This window comes from Mandrillus leucophaeus, unplaced genomic scaffold (assembly GCF_000951045.1).
Source record: "Mandrillus leucophaeus isolate KB7577 unplaced genomic scaffold, Mleu.le_1.0 Scaffold889, whole genome shotgun sequence".
Lineage (NCBI taxonomy): Eukaryota > Metazoa > Chordata > Mammalia > Primates > Cercopithecidae > Mandrillus > Mandrillus leucophaeus.
Genome location: NW_012109685.1, coordinates 607,894 through 627,839, shown reverse-complemented (window position 1 = coordinate 627,839; position 19,946 = coordinate 607,894). Strand labels below are relative to the sequence as shown.

At 37.2% G+C, this 19,946-nt stretch overlaps 1 long non-coding RNA gene across 1 annotated transcript; it reads left to right on the top strand.

Annotated features, from left to right (window-relative positions):
- The first annotated feature begins 3,404 nt into the window (after positions 1-3,404).
- LOC105531465 lies at positions 3,405-9,100 on the top strand. The gene is made up of 4 exons (XR_001004806.1): positions 3,405-3,475; positions 3,812-4,165; positions 4,353-4,392; positions 8,906-9,100. It is a non-coding gene; the product is annotated as an uncharacterized LOC105531465 (long non-coding RNA).
- Positions 9,101-19,946: the final 10,846 nt, after the last annotated feature.

The window sequence follows — 19,946 nt, the reverse complement described above, 5'->3', positions numbered from 1 at the left end:
TAAAGAATAATAATAAAACAAACACCCTTTTACCCACCACACAGCATAAGAAATAGAACATAACCGAAACCTTCACTTCCCTTTCTCCCCCATAAGAGGCAAATGTCACCCTGAATTTTGTGAATATCATTCCATGCTTTTCTTTGCACCTTTATGCGTATTGTTTGGTTTACCTGTTTTTAAGCTTTATATAAATGAAATCATGTGGCAGTATTCTTCAATAACTTTTCTTCATTCATTATTGTACTTTTGAGATTTATAATGTCAATAAATACATCTACTTCATTCATTTTAAATGCCATATATTCAACATGCTGTGACAGCAGTCAGACCATGTGTATCATATAGTTTCAGGGCACTGCCAATATTTCTTCAACAATTGCCATTTCCATATACACCAGCCTTTCACCCGCCCATGCCTCAATTTTTTGCCTGAAGGCTTTCTCTGGCCATCAGTGACTACTCAGTCTGAACACACAACAGGCTGAAAATACCAAGGATTTAATGTTCCTCGGGAGCAGTTCTCAACCAATAACTGGGATAAACTAGAAGTAAGTGTTGTAAACTGTCTCCCAGAGTTCCCCAGCAGGATCAAACTCCAATTGCCCACAGTGATAATGTGATAACACACCTTTATTGGTTTTCTTCCCTTTTGTTTAACTTCCCCATTATCTGCTGGTGTTTCTTGGAAACATATCCCAAACAAAACCCTCTCCATTCATTGCCTCAGGTCTGTCTTTGGAAGGACACAAACTAAAACAGCAGGAAAATTAAACTTAAGAACCTCTAAATACCTGATTCTGCTACACCTCTAAGATAATGCAGCCATGCTCCAGATTTCTTCAGGGGTGTCTGGGAGTTAAGCTCCTCTTGAAATCCAAAATAGGAAACAGAAATAAAAGTCCTCAGCCTGTTCTGCCCTCACTTAATTAGCACATGTAAAACTGAAACACATCTTTCCTGAATCTCTTCCTTTTCTCTCTCTCTTCTCTCCCCTTCCCCTTATCTTCCTAGAAAATAGACAAGCTTTTCTTTAACTTTCCCTGCATCCTATCTTCCTTCCCTGTTGGAAAGCGAGCTTCCTGAGTTCACTACCATTGACTGAAGGGACATCCTTTCTATACTACAGGAGAACTCTATGTTCTAGGTCATTCAGGCTCAGCCCTGGGTATGTTAAGTAGGAAAGATTAAGGAATTTATAAAATTCTCTCTCAAAACTTGTATACATTTATTTTTTAATTTCAGAAACTACCACTTGTCTTTATCTTTAATTCTTTCTGAAACATCCATTTCCCTGGTAGAAGTTAGACAGTAAAGAAAAAATACATAGGAGGAAAAAAGAAAAGGCAAATAAAGAACACAAAATTTCAGGATCTGTTCATAGAAAAATAGGCCAATTTCAAACAAACAGTTCTCCCAAGACTCAAAGAAACTAAAGGCAAGTTGGCTTTCCTTTAAAAAAAAAAAAAAAGATCCTGAAGGAATAACAAGAGATAGATCAAAAGAGAGCTGAAACAAGAACAGGAGATAAAAAGTGAGTCTGTGGAGCTCAGAGATGAATAGAAACATAAAATGAAATTATTACAGAGGTGAAATTCTCATTAGAGTCAACAAATGGTAAGACATAGATATGGATAAAAATACAGTCTAGGAGAAAAAGAATAGCCTTGAGTAAATAACATAAAATGAATTTGAAAAGAACAGAGATAAAATAAGAAAGGAGGTGGTATGGCCATTAAACAAATAATCATTGTCATGGAAGAAAATAATATATGGAATGGGAAAAATTCAAATATATAATTGAATATAATTTTCTTGAAACAAAATCTCAAATCTATAGATTACAAAGATATAGCCAATATCCTGAAATTTTTGATGAAGGCTAATTACTAAGATATCTTAAAAATGAATTTAGAGCAGCAGGTTGTAAGAAGTTACACAGCAGAAAATAAGAAGCACATGAACCAAGTCGACCAAAATGAGAAAGAATAGGAGGAAATGAACTGAAGAGGCATTTAAGATCCTGGCATTTAGTAAGCCTACCATGGTGTGGTGGTTAAGAGGCCAGCGCTGTAAACTGCCTAGATTTGGATCCCATGTGCCCTTTATTACCTGTGTGACCAAAGCAAGTTATTTTGCCTCTCGATGCCTCAGTATTCTTAATTTTAAAATGGAGATGATATTAGCCACTCACATAACACAGTGACTGTGAAGATTGAGAAAATACATTTAGTCTTCTTTAAAAAATGCCTTGCCGGCCGGGCGCGGTGGCTCACGCCTGTAATCCCAGCACTTTAGGAGGCCGAGGCGGGGGGATCACGAGGTCAGGAGATCGAGACCATCCTGGCTAACACGGTGAAACCCTGTCTCTACTAAAAATACGAAAAATGAGCTGGGCGTGGTGGCGGGCGCCTGTAGTCCCAGCTGCTCGGGAGGCTGAGGCAGGAGAATGGCGTGAACCCGCGAGGCAGAGCTTGCAGTGAGCCGAGATCCTGCCACTGCCACTACACTCCAGTCCGGGCGACAGAGCGAGACTCTGTCTCAAAAAAAAATAAAAAATGCTTTGCCATATTCAGCACTATTAATTATTATTAAGTTCAACAGAGCTTGGTGATTCTCTGAAGGTGAGAAAGTGACAGGGAAGACACGAGATGATTCCTAGGTTTCAGGATGTGAAAATCATAATGCTATGCCCTATAGAGAGAACGCAGAACAAAGGGAATACAGAAGAAATGATTTTTTTTTTTATTCTCAAATATAGTCCCCATCCAAATCTCATCTTGAACTGTAGTTCCCATAATTTCCGTGTGTATTGGGAGGGGACCACGTGGGAAAAATTGAATCATGGGAATGGTTTCCCCCATCCTATTCTCATGATAGTGAATTAGTTCTCAGGAGATCTAGTGGTTTCATAAGGGGCTCTCCACCATCACTCTGCACTTCTTGCTGCCACCATGTGAAAAAGGTTGTGTTTGCTTCCCCTTCTGCCATGATTGTAAGTTTCCTGAGGCCTCCCAGCCATGCTGAACTGTGGGTCAATTAAACCTCTTTCCGTTATAAATTATCCAGTCTTGGGTATGTCTTTATTAGCAGCGTGAGAATGGACTAATACATCAATTATAATGGATTCATTTTGAACATGTTAAGATTGACTTATCTTTGAGAAGATAGGTAGAGAGGTCCTGTGGGCACCTAGAGCTCACCTAGGACTGAAGACAGGTGTACATGGCTTTAATGTGAGTGCAGAAGCCATGGATGTGGATAAGATCTCCTTTGTGACGTACACAATGAAAGAAGAAAAAGGGCGAGAACTGAACCTGTGGAACATTCCCATTTATCAGCTGACAGAAGACTAAGGCCTGTGACAAAGGACCAATGGAAAAATAAAGGAGAGGATAAATGATGAATCAAAGGCACAAGGACAGGCTGGGCACAGTGGCTAGTGCCTGTAATCTCAGCACTTTGGGAGGCCAAGGTGGGTGGATCACTTGAGCTCAGGAGTTCAAGACCAGCTTGGGCAACATGGGAAGACTCCGTGGTGGCGGGGGGGCGGGGTGTGTGTGTGTGTGTGTGTATATATGTATGTATGTATAACAAGTACATTGGAGAGGCTGTGTTCAGGAGCACAGATGAATGGGTTGGACTTTACCAAGAGAAGCACGTTTTTTCCACTGAGAAAGAAAACCATAAGGGTGTGTGTGGAAGCACGTAAGTGTGTAGACTGTAGTTGGTAAAGCTGAAAAAGCTCCTACGGAAAGATTCTCCCCAGGGCCTGATAGCTTAAGGGAATGAATAACTCCTCCCTCCTCAGGCCCAGTCCTCAGGCGCAAAGCCACATGCGCTAGCAGTGTGCATCAGCAAGATAGCAGAAGCAGGAAGAGTTAGCCCGAAGACATGTACCCTGTGAAGACCCAGAGAGAGGCCGTCCAGGTACCACGTAGCAGTTACATCAGACTGAGACATTTCCTGTTTACAGGAGACTATAAAACCTCTGCCCCGTCCTCATTTGGTGCTGATGCCATTTTAGGCCTCAGCCCGCCTGCACCCAGGCGCTCATTAAAACAGCATGTTGCTCCACACCGCCTCTTGTCTGTTGGCGCGCTCTCGGGATTCCAACCGATACAAGAAACTTTCACCTACCTGGTGCTTTGGCCTCATCTATAAAGTAAAAGCAAAGCCATCTGTTGTTAAATATGGAAACTCTGTGTAGCAGTGAAGATAGGAGTAGTTAATGATAGAAGGATGACCCCTCTCAAAAAAAAAAAAGAAAAAAAAAGTTACATTGAGGGCCCAGCAGACATTGAATGAAAAATATGAACTCAAGTTAAAAAATTTTTTGCATTTTTTTCCAGCAGCTTTTCTACTGTCCTGAAACAAGGTAGAGAATCTGAGGTAAGATATGGCATGAAAAATGTTTGACATGGCTACTTTTGCCGTAAACAGAAAGTAGAAAATAATTAAAAGTAGTTCCATTTCTAGCGTTACCTAAAGTGCAGTGTTGCCTTATAAGACAGAATACCTGGACCCTGCCTCATGTGTGCCTATTGTTTGCTGAACGGATTTTAATCCTATAATAAAATCTCTCACAACATGCCATGGAAAGTATTTCCTAGAATTCTCAAAAACTAATGAGAAGGAAGCTTGAACATGCTGATTAACATGGAAGCTAGCTACTGGAAAAGAAAAGCAAAATTGAAAGATATTGTTTTAATATCCTTTCAGCTACTCTAAGATTACATAACTGAATATAGAACAAGCTATATAAAGTACAAGGCTTAGTAAAAGAAACATCAGGCTAATACCTGAGTTTTCATACTTATGGCTTAAACTTCTCATACAATGTACTACTAGCCTAATAGACATTTTAGAATTAATTATTGCAAGTAGTTCATGGAGATAAGTGCATTTTTATTCAACTTTAAGTAGTTTGTTTCATTGTTTTGAGTATAAATAAGCAATCTCATCAATGATCACTTCAAAGATACAGTTTATTAAATATCTTAATCATTATTCACAAGGCATTATAGGATTATTAGTAAAGCTCCCTAATAGATAGTATTATTATTTTCACTCTTTCCAAGGAGTCAGTTGTCAATATAAAAAATATGTTTAGAGAATGGGTCAGTAAAGCAGCGATTTGAATAATGAAGGATATTTGAACGATTGAAGGATAATGAATCAAACTGAGGCAAACAAAGGAAGTGAAAATGAAGAATAAAGTGATGTAAAGAATTACTGTAAGAATAGTAAGGAGCATTTTATAAACAAACTGTCAAAAGCAAATTCTTCACAATAAACAAACTCTGAACAATAAGTCTATGAGGAGTTGCCACTGAACTTTAAGTTGCTCAAACACACTAACTGTGGAAGAGTAGTACAAATGACAAGTAGGCTTCCCACCAAGCAAAACTAGAAAATAAAAATTTGATTCCAGCAGTAGCACATCTTCAAGTCCCTCCTCCTCACTTCCTCCTTTCTTAGACATTCTTTGTCAAAACAAAACAGACCTACTTAAAAGGCCAAAGGCCACTGGAGAAAGAGTTTATGATCAGACAACCCAGGTGTCCTGTGTCTATAAGGGAAATACAGGTCTTGAAATGAGATAGACTGGAAATAATGAATTAATTAGAATTCACAGGGAAAGAACTTCATTCCTTAGCATTTATCTTCATGGTATTGTTTCTGTGGTGTATTAGTACTTCAGTAACTTATTCCTGTAATGATCTAGGTTACATGTAGGCATGTATTTATCACAATAATCTGATGGCTGTCTAATAACTAGTCACATACATGACATCTCTACTTCATATAGTAGGAGAAACTTACTCTAAAGTAAAATATGATACATATGCCTTTTTAATTCTGCAATAACCCATTCATCTTTATTAATAGATTTTTAAAATTACCAATATGTATTTTTCTGAAATGTATGCAATCAATCCTTTGTCAATTCTTTACTACTATGATCTGAAGGAAGTTGCAATTCAAAGAGAGTAAGGTTTACAATTATACTTGAAGATGAGAGTACTAAACATCTGTGATATATCTGAAAACCTAGCCAATGGGTGACTACTGCTTTCAGTACCTGACTTGCTGCCTAGTAAACTAAACTGGGTGCCTAAAATTCCCTTTGTTTATTTTCAACTTCAATTATATATAAATTGAAAGATATTGTTTTAATATCCTTTCAGCTACTCTAAGATTACATAACTGAATATAGAACAAGCTATATAAAGTACAAGGCTTAGTAAAAGAAACATCAGGCTAATACCTGAGTTTTCATACTTAGTACAAAAGTCTAAAATATTTTTTACCCCCGACCTGAATATGGCTTAAACTTCTCATACAATGTACTACTAGCTTAATAGTCATTTTAGAATTAATTATTGCAAGTAGTTCATGGAGATAAATGCATTTTTATTCAACTTTAAGTAGTTTGTTTCATTGTTTTGACTATAAATAAGCAATCTCATCAATGATCACTTCCAAGTTACAGTTTAATATCTTAATCATTACTCACAAAGCATTATAGGATTATTAATAAAGCTCCCTAATAGATAGTATTATTATTTTCACTCTTTCCAAGGAGTCAGCTGTCAATATAAAAAATATGTTAATATAAGAATAGTAAGGAGCATTTTATAAATAAACTGTTAAAAGCAAATTTCATTACCTTACTTGCTGCCTAGTAAACTAAACTGGGTGCCTAAAATTCCCTTTGTTTATTTTTCAACTTTAATTATATATGCACAGTATTTTAATTACTTAGCCTCTATTGTTCCAGATGCTTAGATTTTTCCACATCAAAATTCTCCAGTTTTCATTGTGTTATTTCCTATTATAAGATTATTCAAAGTAGTTTTTTTCTTTATTGTTGCTTTTCAAAGGGAGGCAGACTGACCAGTTGTGTTTGGGGTTATTTCACAATGCTAGTTCCTTCCTGTATACAAATTCACACAGGCACCCGTATTCATACAAATGCTGGCCCTAGGTAAAAAAATAAGGTTGCCAAGCATTTGAAGTCTTCAGACCATTCTTTCTTTGCTCCTCCTTTGGGGATTACCACCTCCCCTTCAATTATTCTGCACTCTCCTTTTTCTCCTCTTCCTTACAAAGAGCCTGGAATCAGTCACAGCTCCTGACACTCCTGAGTTACATGGCCTACTTCTGAGGCACGCATAGACTTGGTAGCAAAGCAAAGGGAAAGGAAGCGACAGACCTGTCTCAGCCGCCAGCTGCAATCTTTCTCGCACACCAGTGCCTCTCCTTCTTACAAGTTACATCCTGTCAGTAGACGGACTGGCCCAACAACAAAATTGTATCTATTGAGGTTAAACTTGCCCCAAACAGTGTTTGTTGGAGCAGAGAGGAAGAAAGGGTACAAAATAGGAAGGTGAGTTCTCGAAAGAGTTAAAATCCAGCCTTAAAAATTCCACATATGCTCAGTCAAGTAAATCCTCATGAACTTTTTTACTGATGTTTTGTCCTAGAAGATAGTGATATTAACATATTCTAGAAAAGAAAAACCTTGATTCAGTAACAACCTCACTAAGTGAGAGATACGTGATTAAATGTTGATGACAAAATATATTTTGAGGTTATCTCAAAGTTTAATGAAGTTCTAAATATATAGAATGATTGAATATACACTTTTAAGAAAACATGCAATAGGAGACTAGATAGAGCTGAAAAAGAGGCATCCATAGATTTTAGATTGTTCATTTCTTATATATTTGATTTTATGTATGAGAGTGTTTGTTATCCTGATTCAGACTGAAATGACTTTGAATGGTATTTGTGGAATCACTTTTTCTTCTAGCCTGAGGAATAATTTATTGTGGAAAAGTTGAAAAGTTGCTCTAATTCACTAATATTTCAAAGCATCATTTATTTTCTCAGGGAAAGAACCAGAAAAATTGGATCCAAACTTAAAATATCAATACTCATAGTTTAGCATTTAAAAATGAATAACTATGTGGAGTTACCAGTGATACTTTTAAAATTTATATTTTTGCTATGTGTACTGTTTCAACAAAGTCATGAGTATACCAAAGTGAGCTAACAGTCCTCATTCCAAAATGTTGCCCCAAAATAATTTCTGAACCACATGACAGATGTTTGATACAGATGACTAAATTTCTTGTCATGTTTATTGATACAGATGACTAAATTTCTTGTCATGTTTATTGTTAATAGTAAAACCAACAGAGTGCTAGACTTCAGACACTAATATCTTCAAAATATGGACTTACATGAAACTAGACAGCAACATCATCTTAAAGTACTTTTTTCTCTTAAACAAACAAATCAAAAAAAGCCAAGATCAGAGTTGAAAGGAAGAAAAATACATTGAGTGACACCATATGGCAGCCAGACACTGGGATAGATGCTTCATATACCTTAGGTCATTTAACGTTATAGTTAAGTAGAAAATGTTTTAAAGTTGTGGAGGTATTTAACTAGTTTTTCATTTTCTAAGCCAGCACAGCTTTTGACTCACCTGTTCATAATGCAGAGATTATTTGTTCTGCCCTGCGTTTCTGTTGCACAACATTTTCTCTCTTTTAAAAGACATTTATTGAATCATCATCTGCCTCAGGCTTGATATGGCATAGCCTCTGAAAGACTGGTTTAGTACTTCAACTCACCTTTCAAAATATTTCCAGTGCAGGCCATTCAGTGTTCCAGATACCTAATGAGTCATTTTCATCTTCCCAGTCTACCAAGCAGGATCTCAAAGCCTCCTTTATCTTTCTGGGTGTATACAGAGTCATTAAGCTCAAATATGTCCTTTGCCAACAGACTTGAGGGTTGGGTTTAGTTATTAACTTGGTTGAGTCTCCACCCAGCTAACTATTCTAGGAAATCATTTGGTGAGTCAGGCATTCTTGTATTCACATTGCAGCAGCCAGTCATCTGTCCTAAGTGCTGCCGCCGAAGACTGAATGTCCTGGAAAGTTTGTTATCACATCTCCATTATGACAAAAGCATTGTGCCGAACAGATGAAAAAATGCATTGTCAATGGAATATTTTGTGTTTGTTTTCCTTTAAGCAATATTGCCTTGTTATAAAAGATCAATAAATATTTTTTCATTTCAATTCTGATGAGTCTGTGAGCTGTTACCATCAAGCACAGAGCAGCATCCTACTTTGGGATTGAGAAAGTGGGAAATCTAAAGTGAAAGTCTACAGTGATTAAACAAAACTGAAAACTAAGCCACTCCTCTTCCATCTGGTAGAGAAATTGTGACCACATGCCCTTCTCTCCACTAAGAGCAAAGACCAGACTCACTGGTTCACTGGTATGTTTTCCTTGTAGTAGACTGTGGTATGACAATGCCAAGTGATAAAACTTCTATGACACCCCTCTCTCCAGTTGATCCAAAGAACTTGGAGGGGAGGAAGAAGGGGGAAGATGTGAGGAGACACAGCAAGTTAGGCACCTCTGTTTTTTCACAGGAGCAAAAATAATAGGTTCTTATCTAGTTGGAAGGTGAGGATACTACTAATTCATAAAACAACATGAACAGAGTTATTTTCTAAATGTCAAGACGTAAAGAAAATTTAACCTTCTTTAGGAAAAAAAATTCTAAAAGAAAGAAATACATTTGTATTAAATTATTACTATGTAATAGGTGCTAAACTAAGCACCTTACATGTTTTTGCTCACAACAACTCCATAATGTTGCTGTTATTTCACCATTTTACTGATGTATTAGTCCATTTTCATGCTGCTGATAAAGACATACCCAAGAGGGGGTAATTTATACATGAAAAAGGGGTTAGTGGACTTACAGTTCCACCATGGCAGAAGGCAAGGTGGAGCAAGTCACATCTTACATGGATGGCAGCAGGCAAAAAGAAAGAGCTGGCCAGGAACAGTGGCTCACACCTGTAATCCCAGCACTTTGGGAGGCTGAGGCAGGTGGATCACGAGGTCAGTAGTTTGAGACCAGCCTGACCAACATGGTGAAACCCTGTCTCTACTAAAAATACAAAAATTAGCCAGGCGTGGTGACAGGCTCCTGTAATCCCAGCTACTCAGGAGGCTGAGGTAGGAGAATTGCTTGAATCTGGGAGGCAGAGGTTGCAGTGAGCCGAGATCACACCATCGCACTCCAGCCTGGGTGACAAGAGTGAGACACCATCTCAAAAAAAAAAAAAAAAAAGAGAGAGAGAGAGCTTGTGCAGGGAAACACGTTTTTAAAACCATCAGATCTCGTGAAACTTATTCACTATCATGAGAACAGCATGGGAAAGACCCATCCCCATGATTCATTTACCTCCCACTGGGTCCCTCCCATGAAATGTGGACATAGCGGGAGTTACTATTCAAGATGAGATTTGGGTGGAGACACAGCCAAATCATATCAACAAACAAAGAAATTTAGGACAGTAACTTTCCCAGAATCGCACAGCTGAGCCAAAATTTAGATGAGTTCATTGCATTTGTTTTTAAGCACCAGACTATTAAATTAGGTTTTGTTATTTTTGAAGAGCCAGAACTAATGGCAAGTATGTTGCATTGCCCATATAGTAAGGAATTAAAAGAAAACTAATGTGACTAGCATGTAGCCTTACAATTAGTCTGTGTTTTATATGTATAATACATATTTATAATATATACAATAACTTGTTTTGATACTAAATTTTACCTTTTTTAAAAAAAATCACACGATGAAACTTTCAAAGTAATCATTCCAAGACAATGAGAAATAACTGTATTAAAACATAGCTAAAATTCGTAACATAGGCAGCATCAAGATTCAGTTCCAAAAGCAGATCCTACTGAGTTATAAAGTTAAAAAAAAAAAAGTGTTCACATTTGACAAAGATGGGTTGTAGTGGCTCAAGTGTTCATTATTCTTATCTTTTCACATGTTTAGAATATTTTACATAGAAATATATTTATAAAAACATGGGCCATTACCAATGCAGAACTTCTGGCCATTATCCTTACCTTGATTATACCCTAGGGAACCTTATTTTCCAACTTTGTACCTGAGCTCATAGGGAAAACCAGAAATAATAAAAAGAATATATGCTAGGTAGAAGCCTATCTGAACACATAATCTTTTTCTGGGAAAATATAAAAGGACTATAGAGCAAGATGGTTTTTAACTGTTAACGAATTCTTCTAAAATACCATGTGATATAACTAAAAAGAAAAAACTTCCAAATTGATTTGATCAGGTTTACAAATCTGATACCAACAGTTGACAAATGCAAAACAAAACAAAACAAAACAAAAAAACCAAGGGAGACTACTTGAGGAAGAGGAGAAAGAAGTAAAAAGAAAGGAAAGGAAATTAAACAAAATAGCATTTGTGGCTATAGATGAAGAAATGCTAAATACAATCTGCCAAATCAAATTCAAAAATATATTCAGGCTGGGAGTGGTGGCTCATGCCTATAATCCCGGCACATTGGGAGGCCAAGGCAGGCAGATCTTTGAGTCCAGAAGTTCAAGACCAACCCAGGCAATAGGGTGAAACCCCATCTCTACAAAAAAACACAAAAATTTGCCAGGCATGGTGGCACATGCCTGTAGTCCCTGCCACTTGGGAGGCTGAGGCAGGAGGATCAGTTTGAGCCCAGGATGCAATTAGCCGAGATCGCGCTATTGCACTCCAGCCTGGGTGACAGAGCAAGACCCTGTCTCAAAACAAAAAACAAACAAACAAAATACATATTAAAAGAAAAATCTGTTCCCACCAAGGAAATTTTACTCTCATGAAATTAAAGGATAGTTTAATCTAGAACACTAGACATAACCACATGGCATGTATAACATGAAAGGAGAAAATAAAAATAGATATCAAAAGGTACCTAATAAATTTAATGCCAATTCCTCATTTTTAAAACACCCACAATATACTAGTAGTAGATGGATATCTCCCAAACATAATAAAGAATATTATTTATTGATTAGTCAAGGGAACACTAGCTGCTGTAATTTATAAATTCTGTGGTTTAGTAAAATATGTTGATTTCTTATTCCTCTGTTGTTCAACTAGTGGCAGTGTCAAGGAGGTGAGGAGAGCATGATTTCAGAGTGCAATGTGTGAGGTACTGTCTACAAGATCAAGATACACAGGATAATGGAGCCTCTATCATCTTCAATACACAATTTCTCAGGCTGCCCTGAGAATTAGCATCTAACCAGCAAACAGGGAACAAAAGGAGAACATACATGGGACATTTTTAATACAGATTAGGTCAGGAAGTGGCACTCATTACTTCCACTAACATCCCACTAATTAGAACTTCACATATTGTTGCTTCTAACTGCAAAGAAGGCTGAGAAATGTAGTCTCTCTGTGTACCAGATGAAAAACTGGGTTTGGTGAACAGTTAGCCAGCCTCTGCTGAACTTATTCTACTGATTATCAAATAGTCTTTTTTATTCTTCTTCCTACACAGAGCTAACTTCTTTCTCAAAAGAGACAATTCAAAATCCCAGCCAGTCCCTAGGTCCAGTTCAAAATACAGGATCTCCAAATGCTAATGATGTAGAGTTCTTTCTCTAACTGATTAAAATGTAGCCTTATAGTTCAGCAACATTATCAATTAAAATGATAAATATCTGCCCATTTCCCTCCCCTGCACACACACACACACACACACACACACACACACACAGAGAGAGAGAGAGAGAGAGAGAGAGAGGAATGTAGCAGTTATTACCTTTTAATTTACTATATAACCATCTCCTTTGTTTGGTGTCACCTTCCATTAGAACTTAAACTCCATGATAGCAGATTTTTGCCTCCCCACCATTCCACTGCTATATGCTCTCAGTATCTACAAGTAAATAATTGTTAAATATTTATTTACATTGCCCAAAATAAGCATGTATTATTTTTACAGTAAAATTAATTTTGAACAGAAATGCAAATATCTTGGGAAGTGGTTAAGCATCATTCACACTGTGGTTTCAATTTCCCAAATCTCACTGTTGGAACTGAATCACCACTCTTGGAGCTGGGGTTTGTATAGGCAGGGAAAGAAAGTAGGATGGTGGAATGTAGGACTATGGAGAACTGAAACAGCATGAAGACACTGGTCGGCAAGAGACCAAAAAAGGGGAGTCAAGAGGTGAAAGACAGGATCAGAACGAAAGGTGAGAGAGTAACAAACTTTGGTTTGAGCCACAAGAGTAATTAATTCATTAATTAACTGATTAGGAACTTGTAAACTCTTTCATTCAATAGTAAAATATTGATTTTTATCTGCCACAACTGTGATGAGTATTTGGGATTAACACATGAACAAGAGACAGAGCATGACCTCGAGAAACTCGTATCTAGTTTTGGGGGACGGAATATAGTGAGTATATAAGTGTGATAAGGGAGATGTGAATGGAATGTTATGACAACACAGAAAGAAAGCAATTAACCAGGCCATGGCCAAGTGGAGGACAGATCCAAGAAAAGTTTCAGGAAGAAAGAACCTGAGTCTTAGAAGAGAAGATAGCATTTGTGAAGGTTTCGAGGAGAAGCAGAGAAAGGCCTAACGCATTCAGAAGACTGGACTTTAGGGAGTAAGGGGGTTGGAGATGTCAGCAGGTGACAGATTATGAAGGTTCATTCTTGTCCAGCTCTAATTCCTTTAAGCCACCAAGCTGTCCTTACACACACACACACACACCATTAAACAAAATAGCATTTATGGCTATAGATGAAGAAATGCTAAATACAATCTGCCAAATCAAATTCAAAAATATATTCAGGCTGGGAGTGGTGGCTCATGCCTATAATCCCGGCACATTGGGAGGCCAAGGCAGGCAGATCTTTGAGTCCAGAAGTTCAAGACCAACCCAGGCAATAGGGTGAAACCCCATCTCTACAAAAAAACACAAAAATTTGCCAGGCATGGTGGCACATGCCTGTAGTCCCTGCCACTTGGGAGGCTGAGGCAGGAGGATCAGTTTGAGCCCAGGATGCAATTAGCCGAGATCGCGCTATTGCACTCCAGCCTGGGTGACAGAGCAAGACCCTGTCTCAAAACAAAAAACAAACAAACAAAATACATATTAAAAGAAAAATCTGTTCCCACCAAGGAAATTTTACTCTCATGAAATTAAAGGATAGTTTAATCTAGAACACTAGACATAACCACATGGCATGTATAACATGAAAGGAGAAAATAAAAATAGATATCAAAAGGTACCTAATAAATTTAATGCCAATTCCTCATTTTTAAAACACCCACAATATACTAGTAGTAGATGGATATCTCCCAAACATAATAAAGAATATTATTTATTGATTAGTCAAGGGAACACTAGCTGCTGTAATTTATAAATTCTGTGGTTTAGTAAAATATGTTGATTTCTTATTCCTCTGTTGTTCAACTAGTGGCAGTGTCAAGGAGGTGAGGAGAGCATGATTTCAGAGTGCAATGTGTGAGGTACTGTCTACAAGATCAAGATACACAGGATAATGGAGCCTCTATCATCTTCAATACACAATTTCTCAGGCTGCCCTGAGAATTAGCATCTAACCAGCAAACAGGGAACAAAAGGAGAACATACATGGGACATTTTTAATACAGATTAGGTCAGGAAGTGGCACTCATTACTTCCACTAACATCCCACTAATTAGAACTTCACATATTGTTGCTTCTAACTGCAAAGAAGGCTGAGAAATGTAGTCTCTCTGTGTACCAGATGAAAAACTGGGTTTGGTGAACAGTTAGCCAGCCTCTGCTGAACTTATTCTACTGATTATCAAATAGTCTTTTTTATTCTTCTTCCTACACAGAGCTAACTTCTTTCTCAAAAGAGACAATTCAAAATCCCAGCCAGTCCCTAGGTCCAGTTCAAAATACAGGATCTCCAAATGCTAATGATGTAGAGTTCTTTCTCTAACTGATTAAAATGTAGCCTTATAGTTCAGCAACATTATCAATTAAAATGATAAATATCTGCCCATTTCCCTCCCCTGCACACACACACACACACACACACACACACACACACAGAGAGAGAGAGAGAGAGAGAGAGAGAGGAATGTAGCAGTTATTACCTTTTAATTTACTATATAACCATCTCCTTTGTTTGGTGTCACCTTCCATTAGAACTTAAACTCCATGATAGCAGATTTTTGCCTCCCCACCATTCCACTGCTATATGCTCTCAGTATCTACAAGTAAATAATTGTTAAATATTTATTTACATTGCCCAAAATAAGCATGTATTATTTTTACAGTAAAATTAATTTTGAACAGAAATGCAAATATCTTGGGAAGTGGTTAAGCATCATTCACACTGTGGTTTCAATTTCCCAAATCTCACTGTTGGAACTGAATCACCACTCTTGGAGCTGGGGTTTGTATAGGCAGGGAAAGAAAGTAGGATGGTGGAATGTAGGACTATGGAGAACTGAAACAGCATGAAGACACTGGTCGGCAAGAGACCAAAAAAGGGGAGTCAAGAGGTGAAAGACAGGATCAGAACGAAAGGTGAGAGAGTAACAAACTTTGGTTTGAGCCACAAGAGTAATTAATTCATTAATTAACTGATTAGGAACTTGTAAACTCTTTCATTCAATAGTAAAATATTGATTTTTATCTGCCACAACTGTGATGAGTATTTGGGATTAAAACATGAACAAGAGACAGAGCATGACCTCGAGAAACTCGTATCTAGTTTTGGGGGACGGAATATAGTGAGTATATAAGTGTGATAAGGGAGATGTGAATGGAATGTTATGACAACACAGAAAGAAAGCAATTAACCAGGCCATGGCCAAGTGGAGGACAGATCCAAGAAAAGTTTCAGGAAGAAAGAACCTGAGTCTTAGAAGAGAAGATAGCATTTGTGAAGGTTTCGAGGAGAAGCAGAGAAAGGCCTAACGCATTCAGAAGACTGGACTTTAGGGAGTAAGGGGGTTGGAGATGTCAGCAGGTGACAGATTATGAAGGTTCATTCTTGTCCAGCTCTAATTCCTTTAAGCCACCAAGCTGTCCTTACACACACACACACACACCAATATACACTACATAAAAGGGGAGTTCTACTTCTTACATATAACTCCTTTTCATTTTTAATCTGTCTCATTGTTTTGGTACTTTGGAAATACTCTTATCTGAATATCAACCTTGATGCCCACTGGAAAGCAATTGTAGTCCTCATCTCTGGAAAAGCTTCCTCAAGTTGTCCTATTCATACTCTCCTCCTGGTTCCATTTGCTCCAGAACCCTTTATTTCCCTTTGCCAATGCTACTCCCATCCCAGATGCAGACTTTATAAGCCTTTATAAGCTTTGCTAAGACATGTGCACTTGACCCTAGATAGCCACCAAAGAATTTTAATCATAAGCATGATAACATAATAAAATTTGCATTATAAAAATTACTCAGCAGTGTAGAGGATGGCTTGGAAGGGCATAAACTGGTAGCAGAAGACATTTAGAGTAAACTAAACCAAATAAGAAAGGCTGACATTATGCCTTATTATTATCAGTAAAATAAAAATAGTTTTAGAGAGATGACTGTTCATATCAGGCCTACCAGAACACACCAGTCCAGGTATGTTAAAGATCTGTTTGTTATTTGTCTTGTGGAGATAAAGGGAAAGGTGAGCAAATAATAGTATCTTCATTATAATCTAAAACTCATCTAACATTAAATTTTATGCTCTCTGCCTACATGTAAGAAAGGCAAACTATTAATTTGTTTAAAGGATTCATTAAACTGATTTCAGAAAGGACATAATTCTATTACCCTTTATTTTACTTTATTTTATTTATCTTTATTTTACTGTGTCTAGCAAGACCAAAAATAATAAATTAACTCTTTAAGGATGAAAAAGGTTAAGTGAGTTATATCTGGATTTTTTTCCTAAAGGCTCAGAATTTTAAATTAAGCATTATCTTAACATGCATTCTTAATAAATTGTTTCATAAATGAGATAAGGTACATGAAAGTATAAAGTATATTTAATTGGAGCCTGCTTTGTGCAAAGCACTCTGGCAGACAGAAAGAAGAGTAAAAGATGTTCTCTGCCTCAAAGAAACTTTTATATAATATATATCCCAGAAACACTCAATTTAAGATTAATACCTTCTTAGCCAGGAGAGTATACGTGAAGTGTTTGTGACTATCTCAAAAACACAAGCATTATAGACAAAATATTCAGCTTCTAGACTGACGGCTTGTAAAGAATTAAGCAGACCAAACTGGGCCCAAAATCTACTTTACTCATCCTCTCCTGCTTAATGAAATATCCTGAGAAAATATCAAAGGCATATTGAAAGAAATGAAAGCAATAAACTAATTAGAACTGACAAGGTTATCTTAAACAGGAGAATCACAGATGATGGAGCCTATGACATTAGCATCCTTTTCACAACAATCTATGTCTTGCCTAGATTCATACAGTTTAGTGACAGCACTAGAGTTTGAATCCAATTCCCCAAATTATTAACAGTCTTTTCATTTTACCACATTGACGGGTAGAATAGACCTCCCCAAACAATATGAAACAGCAATTATTTTCTGCATTTAGATATAGTCCAGCCCAAATCTTCTCTAATTTATAAAAATATCTTTGAGAGAAAGGAGAGCTTCTGAAAAACATATTTTAATCTTTAATCCCTTCTACTTTGCCACTCTAATACTACGGTAAGGACAATCCAAAATAAAAATTCTTTTTTTTCTTTTTCTTTTTTTTGGAGACAGTCTCCCTCTGTCGCCTAGGCTGGAGTGAAGTGGCACGATCTCGGCTCACTTCAACCTCCATCTCCTGGGTTCAAGCGATTCTCGTGCCTCAGCCTCCTGAATAGTTGGGACTACAGATGTGCATCACCACGCCTGGCTAACTTTTTGCATTTTTAGTAGAGATGGGGTTTCGCCGTGTTGCCCAGGCTGGTCTCAAACTCCTGGGCTCAGGCAATCCGCCGGCCTCGGCCTCTCAAAGTGCTAGGATTACAGACATGAGGCACCACACCCTGCCTAAAGTAAAAATTCTCTTAAGAAATTGGAAGATACCCCTATTCTGATTCTAAGAGACTGGAAATCTGTGTTATCTAAGTCCTGTAGCACTGTGCATAAGAAAGTAGAAGGAATCTTAGGCAGGGGTAAGAAAGTGAGCCGAAGTGCCAAGACTGAAATATGATCGGTTCAGCTAAGGCAAAGGTTAAGATGGAAAGGTAGGCAGGTGCTAAATTGTGAAGGGCCTTTAAAAAAATCAAATGAAAATGTATCTTGATACATACATGTATAATGTATGTATATATGTATTTTTCTAGAAAAAGTCTATCAGGCAAGGAAAGACAATAATGCCTGAGAAAGAAAATAAGAGTTCTGTAATTGCTCCACAGCATGGGGAAAGTATCCATGTTGTGGATCAGGGAGGGGAACCCAGACAAAGCCTGGTAATCTCCTTGAGTTGAGAAAAAGCTGGAAGTCAGAGGAGGCCATGGTAGGTAAAGTTTGCAGGGTGGAGTAGAGGAGTGGTAACAGCTACATAGAGAATTCCAAAGATCTGTAGATCTCCCGTGAATCTTCAGCTGGGTATTGAAAAGTGCCTTTATGTAAAAATTCTATCTGAAGCAGGGGGAAGCACTTGAAAAGAATTATTGCAAACAATTCCAGGTGTTCATACAGGGTTGGATATAATGCCTCTTCCTACCAAAGGGAGTGGAAAATGTCATAATTCACAAGACATCATGGAATACTCACAGAGTTGTGCCTCATATTAGGGAAAAATCTACCCTAGACTAAATGCTGCTCTTGTCCCATGTACCAAAGCATAAAAGCAAGATCTGAAAGATTCAAACCGTTTCCAAGTGACTCAACTGCACCCCATGACAAGTCTAAGAATATTTATAGGAATACAAAAATGTCAAAAAACAGCAAGGCAAAATTTATAATGTTGACCACTGAATCAGAAATTATTTGGAATTCAAAGAAAGGGGAAAATATAACCGATCATAAGGGGAAAAAAACCCAACCCATTGACATTGACCCAGAAATGATACTGCTGACAAGATAAGGATTCATATATAAGGACATTAACAGTCATAATTATATTATATATTCAAGAAACTAGAGGAAACATTGAACATGTAAAATAGAAATATGGGTAATACAAAAAATATAAAATTCTAGAGTTAAGGTCAGCAAATGTTATTTTTAAAGAGTCAGAAAGTAAATATCTCAGGTTTTGCAGGCCACTTAAGGAATTCTTTCTTATGAAAACTTTTTAAAATGTAAAATCATTCCTAGCTCATGGACTATACAAAAAAAGGGCCAAGGGATAATTGTCCATGGGTCATATTTTGCTACCTCCTGTTCTAGAGGGTAAATCTACAATGTCTGAAATGGAAAATACATTGAATATGATTAATAGCAGAGTAGGCACGTAGAAGAAAAGTGAACTTGAAGACATAGCAATAGAAACTATCCAAAATGAAACACAGAGAAAACAAAACACTAAAGAAAAAAGAACAGCGCTTGAGTAAGTTATAGGACTACTACAAGCTGTCTAATATATACACGATTATAGTTCCCAAAGGAAATGAAAAATATTTGAAAATATAATGGCCAAAAATATTCCAAAAGTTGGTGAAAAGTCTAAACCCATAGATCCATGAACCAACAAAGCTGAAGCATAAAAAAAGTGAAGAAAATTATACCGCGGCACTTTATGGTCAAAATGCTTTTTTAAATGAAGAAAAGATTTTAAAAGCAGACAGAAGGGAGAAGAAAAGCCACATTACACAACTAGGAATGAAAATAAAGATAACAGCAGATTTTTTGTTGGAAACAATGCAAGCAAGAACACAGTGGAGCATCATCTTTAAAATATTGGGGGGGAAAAGTCACTCTAGAATTCTACGCCCTATGAAGATATCTTTCAAAAATAAAGGTACAGTAATGACATTGTAAGACATACGGAAGCAGAAAGTTTACATCACTAGCACACCTACATTCTAA